Here is a 12,609-nt window from a genome sequence, read left to right on the forward strand (position 1 = left end):
TTCATCGTGGTTGTCAAAATCTGTGGCAGATTTTTCATTTTTTTTGAGGTTAGATTCTGTTCCATCACTCGCGCATCTTTTCTTTGCAGCTCAGTTTACCTCGATCACTTTACCCCGAATGTGTACTCAGTGGGAAATTAATTATTTAATAATATTAGGATTAATGTTTCCTCAAACGCGTGTACATGTATGTTTATAAGCTTGTTATAAACACGCAGAAAAAAATTGGAGTTAAAATAACACATTTAAGACACATTTATCCAAAAAGCTAAATTAAAATGAAAACCAATTGGCAGTCTCTAAAACTTAATTTCTAATTTTTTAATCAATTTCCATTTGTCGATATCTGAATGTGCATAATTATCATTGTGATATTACACACATTTATCACGTCACAAAAATTTGTAAATATATTCTATTGTTAAAGAATTAATTAAGAAAGCTCATTTTACCCCGAGCTTCACTTTGCCCCGGTCTCCCCTACATAAAAGCAGAAACACAAAAATGAACAAACTAAAGGAAAAAAGAAACAGTGCCAAGATAGAAAACAGGCAAAAGAGAATAAAATACAATGAAATTCGATATTTCGTCAATTTGCAAAAATATTCCACATACTAATAGATATTTCCAAGATTATGTTAGCGAGTAGGACATTCTGAAGCATTACGACGTTGCACAAAATTCTGCGAGTAATCATAACAACAGGTAGAAGCCCCTAAAGAATGATAGGCAGAAGTACGTAAATTTCTGTCTATAATTTTTCGTTCGCCGGTTTGTCGCAAGTAATTTGTGTAAACGTGACAAATTGCACGACGCTTGAAACTAACGACGCGCGATACGGTCGAGGAGCGAAAGGTTGATTCGTTGCTCAGTCAACAGCAGGCCGATGACCGTCGAAATATTATGCAATGCATTTTCAATGGATATGAGGGTCCCTAACGGCGCGCGTGCGACGTGCATGCACCTCCATTGAAAATGCGCCGTGGAACGTATTTTCCAGTATCGATCGATCCTTTGCTAACGTGTCACACTAAGCAAATGCAATTGGAGCAGGGCACAGTGAGCTTTCATTAAATACTTCGCGTTTTCGCGGAAAATTGTCTTTCCACGTGGTTCACGACTACCATTTCATATACAGGGTAAACTACATAACTTGATCTTCTTAATTATTTCCACTACTTCACAATATTAAGTTTTTTTTTTAAATTCCTTAGGTTACAGAGGCTTGCAGACTATAATATATTTTTTGTAAGCACCTTTTCTCACAGTTTTCAAGATCACCTTCACTTTTTTAATCGAAACCCTATAATTTTTGCCGCCTATCTTTTAGCAGACAGAGACCAATTTGGTGAGCACATAACGTACTGTTTCTATCATTAGAGCTCTAGATATTAAATCTCTAAACTAAGGTATGTAAAAGGATCATAATTTGAGTTTGTGCAGTAGTAACAAAAATAATTAAATTGATTAACTTGTGCACCTTGTATATATATTGACTATAGATCATATTAGATTAGGAAGTACATAGGTATGCCTTAAATATCCTAAGAGTTGCAAAAGCATTTCCTAGATTTCTCAGCCATGGAACACCTTTTACTTTAGCAAATACGCGAGGAACATATACGTACGTTATTTTTTTAAGTAACTACCGAAACTCCACTGTAAAGTATTATTAAATTCTGGAATTCCACAGAAATGTATGGAGCCACTAAAAAAAAACAATTTGCACGGTCCCACAACAGAACGACCTGGAGCTGCATAACTTCAAATTAGCACAGAATTTCTAAAATCGTCAGAAATTAGAAAATTTATATACTTTACCGACGATCGAATCTCGACACTTTGAAGATAGCCCATCCGTCACACGCGCCTGCGCTTTTATTCGATATATGTACTTTGCCTCATCCACGCGTCTCTAATTGGCTAAGAAACCATTACATGCCGTCATTACATCCCGCGCTAACGCTCGGTTTTACAAATCACGCTTATTAATATTTGCCTTGGCAACGGTGCGTTCCGGGCACGGTGATGCAACCGAAAAAATTGCTCGCCACGCGGCGCCCAATCAACTCTTTGATCGTAACATAATTCTACCGCCGAATTCGTAATGCATACACATTGACTGTAAGCGGCTTGGAATCTCGCAAAATTACAGCTACTTGAAATATTTAATAGCCTGTGTTTCTCGCGGCACACAATTCACCGGGGAAACTCTGCGGAATGTCCGCCTGAATTTTCGCCGGTGTCTGCCAAAATCTGAGTCACTCGCGGCCTATTAGCGGTCTGACGCCGCCGGCAATACCTCGGAATAGAGCGGAACACCGACTTTCGGACGACGATGGGGGGCAAGTCGGACAAACGCTGTCCCACTATCGGCACGGAACAGTGAATCAACTTCTCACCGATATTCCATTATCCTTTTGTGGCATTGATCACGCGACACTAACTTCATATTTCGACTACAGTGGAATTTATGCCACTTCAACTCCGTGCCTTACGATTTTTCGAAAGATTGCAAGTGCTAAAGTTAACCTTCTAAGATTTTTTCCTTCTTGACCTTTTTTCAAGATTTTTCTATGGTCTTAATGAGAGATTATTATGCTGAACTATATTTATTATATCTTAAACTATGAATAAAAATTGTTGTTTGATTGAAAATATGAAATAAAAATGGTGAATTGATCAGAGATATTTTTGTTTCGTGCATACTGCACTCAAGACTTTGATGTAGGAAATAATATAATTTAGTAGGTATTGTAGAAAAGTGTTGAATTTGTAAGTCGTATGGTAGAATAATTCCAAACGCAATAATTCATTTGATCCTAAATGTTACGAATCCTTTTGTTTGTATAGTTTAACCTTTAGAGGGCCGGGATTTTTTCATTGAAATTGTAAATTTTATTTACTTAAAATTTATGCATATACACCATCAAAATGGCTGACAAAGTATCCAAATACGTAGGTGTCCACTATAGTGGCCAGCCCGGCCCTTTAAAGGTTAATGAAAGCAGAGCGTAACATTGATACATTGGGAGTACGAAAGGTTAAATGGAAGGAAAAGTTAAAAAAGCTAATTATTAATTAATGAATAGTTATAAACTGCATCAGTAAATTAACGACTGTTTAAGAGTTCTCTATTTACATCTCTTTTTGTTGAATTCAATCACGTAACGACGTGTAGGAAACTTTAATCCCTCCCATTAGTGTTACTCGTAATTATGAGGCATGAGGTTAACTCTGTTCATTCCGATTCTATTTATCTTGATCATCTAGTCACTAGACTCTAATATCTCGAATGTATAGCTTACTATTATCTGATCCATCTGGCTAAGTTACACAAAACTTTCGGTTCACGTACAAGAATTTGCAATTACTCGTTGCGTCTAATCGGAAATCATAGTAATTGACGCCTCTGTGATCTAATGTATTCTGGCCTGTAACATCATTGTGCCTTCCTCGACATGCATGTTCCTTTGTCAAACAAAGTAACGCTGTTACACGAACTGCATCCACGTCACGACAAACACAGTCGATCGAGTGTAGCTCGTCGAGGATACTTGCCGATGCATGGACCGTAAGGATGTGTACACTGTCGTTCAGAACTGTGTACCCTGCTGCAGGATCTATGGTGAACGAACTAAGATTAACCCATTAGAGTCATTAGACAGTGGACTATATCTTGCTGTGAATATATTTTGCTTTTTCTTTATTCCTTCCCTGTTTTACTTTTATTAAATAATAAATAAATATTAAATACAGTGTGAAATTTAAAACATAATCAAATCCTTCTTCCGCGTAAATGCTAATTAGCAGGAAATTCAGCTTTATTTAGATGTTATCGATACTTAAAATATACCAGGATTTATTCAATTTTTATTTAAATTGAATATAAATATGCAAGCTATGTAATATGAAGTTTTCATAATAACATGATCTTAGGCAGAATACTGGTGCTCACTATACTTGTAAAAGACTGTAATATTACTCTGGTAATATTGATATTATTAATACTAATGTTCATACTAATATTAATACTGATATTACTACTAATATTAATACTAATATAAATAATATGAATAATACTAATATAAATAATATGAGTAATATTAATATTATCAATACTAATATTAATATTATTAATATTACTCTGGTAATATTACTCTCATCAGATTAATTAAGTTGTGTTTTATTATCCGAGATATATGAAAACTATCATATTTTAAGGTATCTTATGTCTCCTTGAATCCTTTGCATTCCTCTGTTAATGCTACACATAGCACACTGTCTACCTCTTAGGTAAATTAGATATAAAGAAAGAATAGTTCTCATTCGAGAGACATGCCTTCTATAAAATAATGACTGTTCATAATTTCCTTGGCGAAACTGAATGGCCCAATTTTCTGCAGTGTCCATGGAAGTGCGAGGCGACAAATTTGAAAATATTGCAGTGCACTATATATGCATCTAGGTCAAGGATTAACAAACAGCTACGTGTAATCTATTCGTTAGTTCTTGAACAATAACCAGTAAGAATCAGGCCTATGTTAATGTGCCATATATGTATCATTTAAAATTATTGGCTTAGCAAAAGTGTCTTCTCATTTTTCTAATATGGCATTTCAGTTGCAACGCAAGGGTATAGTTTCCTTGAACCCAAATATATTAACACAGTTAAAATATGTAAAAAAAAAGAACGCTGAGTTTACATTCATATGTAACCTGTTTAAAAAAGGCGAGAAAACTCTTTGGCCAACCCAATAATTTCCAGTGACATATCACATGAACAGGGGCCTGATCCTTATAAGTTAAATATACAGTGCAAAAATAAGTCGGAAAAGTAGAATAAAAATAATTTCCCTCACCCTGTATCGCCAAAGCGGAGATACCGTGGTTCAGTTTCGAGCGGTGGCGAATTAATTCGCAGGCGAAACAGCTCGTGTTTTTCTCTGATTAACGCGAATCGAGGATTCGTTTGTTTTAGCTCGACGGGAGGGAAACACAGAATATTGACGGTCGTGGTTTTCATTCCGCTGCGGTTAGCGTTCGCATAGAGCTCTGCGATTTACGAAATAAGGAGAACCAGTACGATCGCGAAACGGAACGTATACACTCTCATCGAATACACTGGCGCATCTCGTACCCGTCCGACTGCACCTTCTCCCGCGATCGATCTTCTGCTCCGTTAACAACAACGAAGATTCGAACATCCGAAAATGATCGTAAAAATCGCGGCACATATTCACGACGATCGTAAAATAAACTCTCATACCAGAAAAGTGCAATACCAAGTCCGGTGATTTTGCACGTAAAATCGTGTGCATGTGTAATTCTCGATCCCCCCGATCGATCCTTCGAGAAGCACCTCTTCCCGGCGCACAAACCACAGTGGAATCTTCTATCGCGGCCCCGGCAGGCCAGGCAATCCCTGGATTCCAATGAATCTTTACCTTGCCATTTGAAACGCCTGTTGAGTATTCACAATTCTTCTTAATTCTGCGGAACGCTGTTCCCTGCAGCACATTTCAGGCGAAACAGTATTACGGGGAATTAATCTATTGTGCCTCTGTGTGACATCTAATCGCTGCCATTCCGGGAAACGTAATTTCAGTGCGTGCGCAAGAGACTGCCGTTCATTTCTCGTGCCTCGCATAAATGACGTAAGAGGATTTAGAAAGAAGACTAAAGAGTTAACGAGTTTATTCTGGCCGTCGTTTCGAGGACGCTTACACGGGAATTAAGTTGTCTGATGCCCTCGTGCGAGCGCAGACGCCCAATGGAGGGAACGGTCGATAGGCAGTCGGGACTGGTTAATCTTTGTTGACGGATTTTCAAATGCATTTATGCATAAATGCTGTAAGCGTTGGATGAGGGGGCCGTTCTGTGTTTGACGCAGTGGCACTGGGTCACTGGGTCCTTTAATTTGGAAATGCAGGCGACCATTGAAATGGGAATAAGCATTTTCATAAGCTGGAGTTGCGAATTTTTGAATGGCAGTTTTTCGCACTTTTCATGTGTTAGGAAATAAGCACTCGGTAAAAGGCTACTAACGAATGACAATTGACGTGGAAATACTTAGGTTGCACAGTAATTGCTTCTTTTATTTTTAGTGTAATTAATTGTGAATTGATATGTCTTGGAAAGTAAGGGTTTGAGCAGTTGCCTTTTCTGGGAAAGATGCGATCCACGAAGTGTTAATAATGTAAAAAATCGCAGCTTTGGGAAGTCCCTTAAAATAGTCGAAAGAGGGATGAAGAACCCTGGAATGGATTTTATCTGTATTTAATTTACAGTTGGGGGGAATTTAATAATAATCTAGTATTTGTGTTAAAATTGTCTTTCAACGAAGATTGCTTCGTGTTGAAAAATACTTAGCAGGGGTGTATATATAGTGTAATAAAACACTTGCAATGAAATAATATCCAAAACATGCATAACAGCCACATACACTCCAACACGTCTGCAACAGTTGTTACAAACAAGGAACCATAGAATACTTAAATTCTGCACACACTAGAATTTCAATAACCCAAAACGTGCTATCCAATTACCTTACCATTACCATTAGTCGTAAAAGAAAACTAAGATACAAACTAAATTATTCCTTACATAATAAACGCAGTTTAAAATACGTAGGTACTTCAAAACGACTATCTAACTATTTAAGCAGTTTTCCCATTCATTTCTCAAACGTTACGCAATATGTACATAATTTTTATACTTTTTCACATTAAAGTGTAATAGCGCCGCTACTCGATATCCTACTTCCCATCACCATCGATTCAGTCGTATCTTAATTTCGGCACGAATAGTTACATAGTACCTATGCAAGGAAATCCAAAACTTTCATTTTAACTATCCAATTTGAGGAGGGTTAAATTAAACGGGCACCCAGGTAGAGAAACTCGCTAACATATACTGGCCGTGGAAAAGCGAAGCATTACGATTTCACGTAACCGCTGAACCTGCATCTCCCTAGTGACCTAGTGCACCGAGCACTCCCCCTGCATTACGCTGCAGCCATTCGTCGACTCCTCGCGGCTGCCTCAATTCAATCGCGAACATTTTTGGATACGCAGTACCGAGGATTCTCGGTTTCTTTTTCTCGGATACAATCCGTAAAGATGCAATGTTATAATAGAATACTTAAAGCAAATATAAAATTTTTCATTTTTATATTATGTAATAAAAAGGTTACAAAATCCTTCCAATGTTTCCCCAGTTGACAGTACATATAGGATCGGTCGAAATGGACCTCATATTCGCCGGACTTCGTGCATGGATTTCCCAGGTGCATTTAACGCGCGATCGTTCAATTGCGCAATCCGTTCTTGACAGACATTTACCTATCTCGCGATAATATTTTATCCGGATTCCTCACTGAATCGAGGGAGAAATGAATAACGAGACTGTTGGGAAGCACTTCAAGTGAAATTATTTTCCAATTATTCTGTTTTTATACCTGGGAAGTACCGTTTCCTGTTTCCTGCAGCGTGGAGTATGAAGCGCATGAAGCAGAAGTTAAATGTTAAAAAAAAAAATAGCTAAAACGTGACTGTGGAATGCAACTGACAATCAGTGCCCCATTGAATAAGGAGTTATGTATTCTCTTATCGTGAAACGAGTTGAAAATGTCCAACAAAGTTGTTTCGTTGAAAACGCCTTTAAATAATTGATCATGAAGCCACAGTCGTTTTTCATGTGAATTCTCGCTGCAGTTCCTGTCGATGAATATCATATTTAGTGCATTCTGATAAATATGACGCAATGTGTGTTCTGTAGAAATATTTTGATAGTCGCGTGAGCCTTCACTGACATTTTCTTAACGCAACAAATTTGCAAATCCAGGTTTTTCCGACAGGACACCTAGGCAAAAGAGGTATTGCATAACTTTGTGTTACTCGTCAACAAGGTCTGAGACTCGAACTGCAAATCCATGCTCCAGTGTGTTGAAATTCTTGAAAAAATGATAAAATTTTCCATTTAATATAATTTAAATTTAACCTAATCTAATATCTACGTCTACCTTCATTTTTATGCAAATTAAAGTGGTGGCTAATGGCCCAAATAGGTTGATGCAACCTTAAAAATAAAATAAAAAGGAAAACAATTATCCGTTGCTCAAACCAATTTTCCCTAAAAGTTCTTCATCTTCCAGCACCGATGCCCCTGGCAGATCTGCTCCAATTATTTCATAGAACACACGCGCACCTATCATTAAATTGTCCTTGAAAATAACGTTTATAGTAATTCCCCAAAATACTTGGCTGAAGTAGTGACGGAGAAACTTGTTTACCTCGTGGCGGAATGGAGCGCATCGTACTTGCTCGCGACAGCTGATCGCGTTTGTAAAATGCGCGCTCGTTCAAAGGTCAGAGAATGCAGTAATTACGTGACTGCACAGAATTATCGCGGCACACTTGCGGCATTGCATAACCTGGAGGTAATGGTCTTCGTTCTGTCGAACCTACGATAGAATATCATTTCAGCGCCGACTTAATTTTAAAGCTAAAGCGACGCCCGCTGACGTAACCGAAACGGCGTTTATCGCGTCGCCGCTGAGAAGCTTTTACTCTGCCAGGGCTTGACCGAGCTTTATTTCCACGTTCTCGATTATCGATGGCGTTCGCGAGGTCTAAATGAAACCTGGACAACTCCATTTTAAGACGTATTGCAACGAGCGTCTGTTTTCAACGCGTGACAGGTGGCATTTTGCGGGGACATGAAAAGCAGGAATTAATAAAATTGACCCTTTTTCCATTGACGGAGTAGTTGATAGATGATATTCTGCTCATTTCCTTGATACATTTCGTTTTTTCAATAACATCGCTGGTTTGAGGGAAATATTGGTGCCTGTAACTTGTAAGGGTGCGTTTATGTTGGAGCTGCGATAGAAATTATAAGATTGGCGATGAAAGCTGCTAAAAATGTATTTCTTTATTACTATAAAGCTAAACCTACTGGTTTCTAATAGTAGGATCCACGGAATTATATTTTAAACAGGTGTCTTTGGATTATGGAATAGCTGAGGATTTAATCGAATATTAGCCAGAAGATTTCATTTGACATGGAAAAGGTATTAATAGAGACTGATGTCTAGGTTTGTAACGTTCCATTATATTATGTAGGAGAAATTTGAAAGTGTAATATTTCAATGTTTCCAGTTATTCGAGGAACAGAAACTTGGTCTATAGTACTCGATTCATTTAAGCGTATCGGATCTGGGCTTCACAAATACATAACTAGAAAGATAACTACTTAGGAAAACGAAGAATTGATTGCGCGGTTTCTTGAATTGGGGTTAGATCTATATTTATTAAGTGTAATACTTTACGACTGTTATAACTAATCGAGTTATTAAAACAGCAATGAAGACTATTCAAAAACCACATTCCATGTTCGCAAAATGGTACCCTGGTGCTTTCCCAAGCACATAAACTGCGTTTCCCCCTATTCCATCGCAAATTAAAGGAAACATTAAGTATTATAACATAAAAAACAATCATTGGAAGAAAACTTGTCCGAAATATTCCTAGCTCAGATAGAACATAAATTCGCCCACGCGTTTACCCCACATTGTTTCTACTGTACCATGAATTAAACAAGAGAACAAATATGGAATGCTTTAACTATCTAATATTTTAAGGCAGGGGAGCATAAATCAAAAGAAACAGAATACCAGAGGTTAATAACAGCGCACCTGTTTGTCTTCGAACCGCAATATTTACACGCTTTCCATTATAAATCTCACTTTTCTCCTTTATTTGTACTTGAATTATAAAGAGAAAAAGTCGTCGCCTGCAGGATCTACTAAACCCAGATTGAAAACACTCCTTACTCCTTTGTACTGCTCTAGTTTTAAGCTCTGACTGTTTCAATCGAATTGTCTACTTTCCCGACGAATTGCTTCGCAAAGCAAACATTTCTCGAGTAAAAGTTATTCCAAATATACCCAGCACGGTACGGAACAGAGATGGGATTTAGTTAAAATTTTAACTAAACTTTGAACTAATTTCAAATAAACCTCTATTCGCTACAAAGGGATAAGTTGTTGGTCGGATAAGAATGCGTTCGAATAAATATTTAAACGACTAAGAATTTATCCGAATACCTAAGCTTTTAGCCAAATAAGAATTTATCCAGATAACATAAATAATTTTTATTTGAACAATTATATACTGGTTGTATAGACCGTGCGAGCACGCTTTTACAAAACTAAGCGGCATCCAAAACTATGAAGAGTAATTCGTACCGTTATTTGAATAAATTTGTAATAGATAGATAAATTATTCAAATAAATGGATAGAATAATATGTTACAAACTGTAGCAGTTGATTAAAAAATAATAAGTATTACAAAAAAGTATATAAAATATGTTTCAAATACCGATGAGTTATTATCCGAATGAAATATTCGACTAAATAGAATTTATTCGTATAGTTATCTTCGATAAATATGTATTCGAAAGAATTCGAATAATGGGCCTTCCTGGTACAGAGCCACATCAGGCGCATGTTCTCATGCGATTACACGCGTCGTCTCTCGTTTCCTCGCTATTGACAAGGCCTCGCGCCTCGCCTCTCATCGTTAGGAAGATCCAGCCAACCCCAAAACATATTTTCGTCGCTAGTGGAAATTACACGCCCGTGGCGAGCGTAAAAATAAAATCCTGACCCCTCGTTTGACGTGGGTTGACGACTGCTGGTATCGGGCAGATCGATAATACTTGTCGGCCCTCCTGTTGGTCCAGCCTTCAGCTTTTGCGACGCTGCGCGTGGGCGTCCGGGTACACACCACCCCGCGCCCGGCCACCCCTGCGTGGGCGTAGAGCCGGAGGAAAGGATACGGTGAACTCCTCCGGACGTATTCAAGTGGCATGCTAACTTGATACCCTTCTAGGTCAAACTGGCGAAACTGTTCGTTGCGTCGAGGCAGAGATCTTACGGAACCATAGATGGTTCCTTGTAGGCATTCTCCTCGATTTTTTGCGGACCATTTCAGTTCCCTTAACACCTGCGCAGCTTTGGATATACTACGAAACCTACTTGCCGTTTAAAATTCAGGGATTAAAAAGCTTGCGAGTTCACGTGAAACTGTATCATCCACCTTGTTCCTGCTAAAATTCACCAACTTTCAGGGCTAACTGATTAGAAACTTAGCTTCTACAGTCGATGTACGTATACTCAATGGAATTACGATTTTGTCACGCACGATACGTGCCCTTGGAATTTTTGTTTATAAAGACTTTCTCCGCTCACAGAAATGATAAATCACTTAATCAGCTAGAGAGATAGCATTTGGTCTAGCAGCATCACGTCATCGACTGATATCTGCGCGCAACTTTTCCCGGATAACCGCGCGCGATAAGGCTGACGCGTGGCATGCAGCTCGCCGCAGCCTACGCGTCGTCGTTCCCCATCGTTTCCGACTGGGTCGCGCTCGCGAAACGTCGGCCACCTTTGTAAGTTACAATTAGGGTGTGCGCCCCTCTGCTCGATTTCCTAATCTGCCTACGCCCGAACGCGCACCCGCGCACCTTCTTTAATTTATGAGTTGGCCGTGTGCCTCCCACTGTACGCGGGAGTATAACCTTACCACCACTGGCGTATTCATTCAGTGACGCCCACGCGTTCCTCGGTATGACGTCATAGAAAGTACTGGAGCAGTCGACGCGGCCCGCGGAGAGAGAGGCGCGCGGGCGGATCTGGGGCAACGCGCTTCTCTCAAGTGGCCGGTTGATCAAACTTCAACGTCGTGATCGCGGTGCAAGTGCTACTTGTGGAAAAATTGCTGAAGATGATGGGGGTGCCTTGCCGAACGTATGTTTGTAATAAATGATCAGAACAAAGCGTAACCATGGGAGGATATACGCGAAGCTGGTAGATATAGATCAGTTTAATAAATTCGGAGGGCGCACAGTGATAACAGAGATTGGATAATAACATAGAAGTATGCAGCATGAATTTTCGTATTAATATTAAGAATAATATTCCTAGTACACTGCTGGTATAATGACAGTGTTACATTTAAGATCGCATACATCATAGACCAATGGTGGCGAACCTATGACCCGCGGGTCAGACACTGACCCACGAAGACTTTTTAAATCACCCACGCGTTGATTTTTATAAACTTATTTTTTATATTATAAAAGAGAGAACAGACTTCTTTTAATCAGACCTATTAAATGGCGAAGGTCTTACCAATTATTTAAACAATTAGGAAAAAGGTAAAAACAAAAATATTAATACTGTCTTCTAAAATCCTTTTTCCATATGAAATCTGCATTGGGTGGTTTAAATAATTATGAAACAGCATGATCCATTCTTTTTCATACAAATTCAACTTCGTCAACCCCCCTAGAGTGAATTTGAGTAGCATACAAAAATCGGGTTGTAATCAGGAGGAAAACCCCTACATATTCACAAAGCTTTAAAATTTTTGGAATTTCCCAGCATCTTCCCTTTTAAGTGAAACACTTGAAACTGCGATTTTTGAAATCCTCCTCACAGTTCATTTTTTTTTTTTGGAAACCTGTAGTTTCTCTGAATCATAGTAGCAAAGTCGACGGTAGTGGTGGTTCCGCGCTATCCTCCTGCTGCACTCGCGACG

At 38.7% G+C, this 12,609-nt stretch overlaps 1 protein-coding gene across 2 annotated transcripts in view; it reads left to right on the plus strand.

Moving 5' to 3' along the window:
* The window catches only part of LOC143371745 (terminal nucleotidyltransferase 5C), a 158,894-nt gene that overhangs the window by 134,076 nt on the left and 12,209 nt on the right, over nucleotides 1-12,609 (plus strand). The window lies entirely within an intron of this gene.

This window comes from Andrena cerasifolii, chromosome 7 (assembly GCF_050908995.1).
Source record: "Andrena cerasifolii isolate SP2316 chromosome 7, iyAndCera1_principal, whole genome shotgun sequence".
Lineage (NCBI taxonomy): Eukaryota > Metazoa > Arthropoda > Insecta > Hymenoptera > Andrenidae > Andrena > Andrena cerasifolii.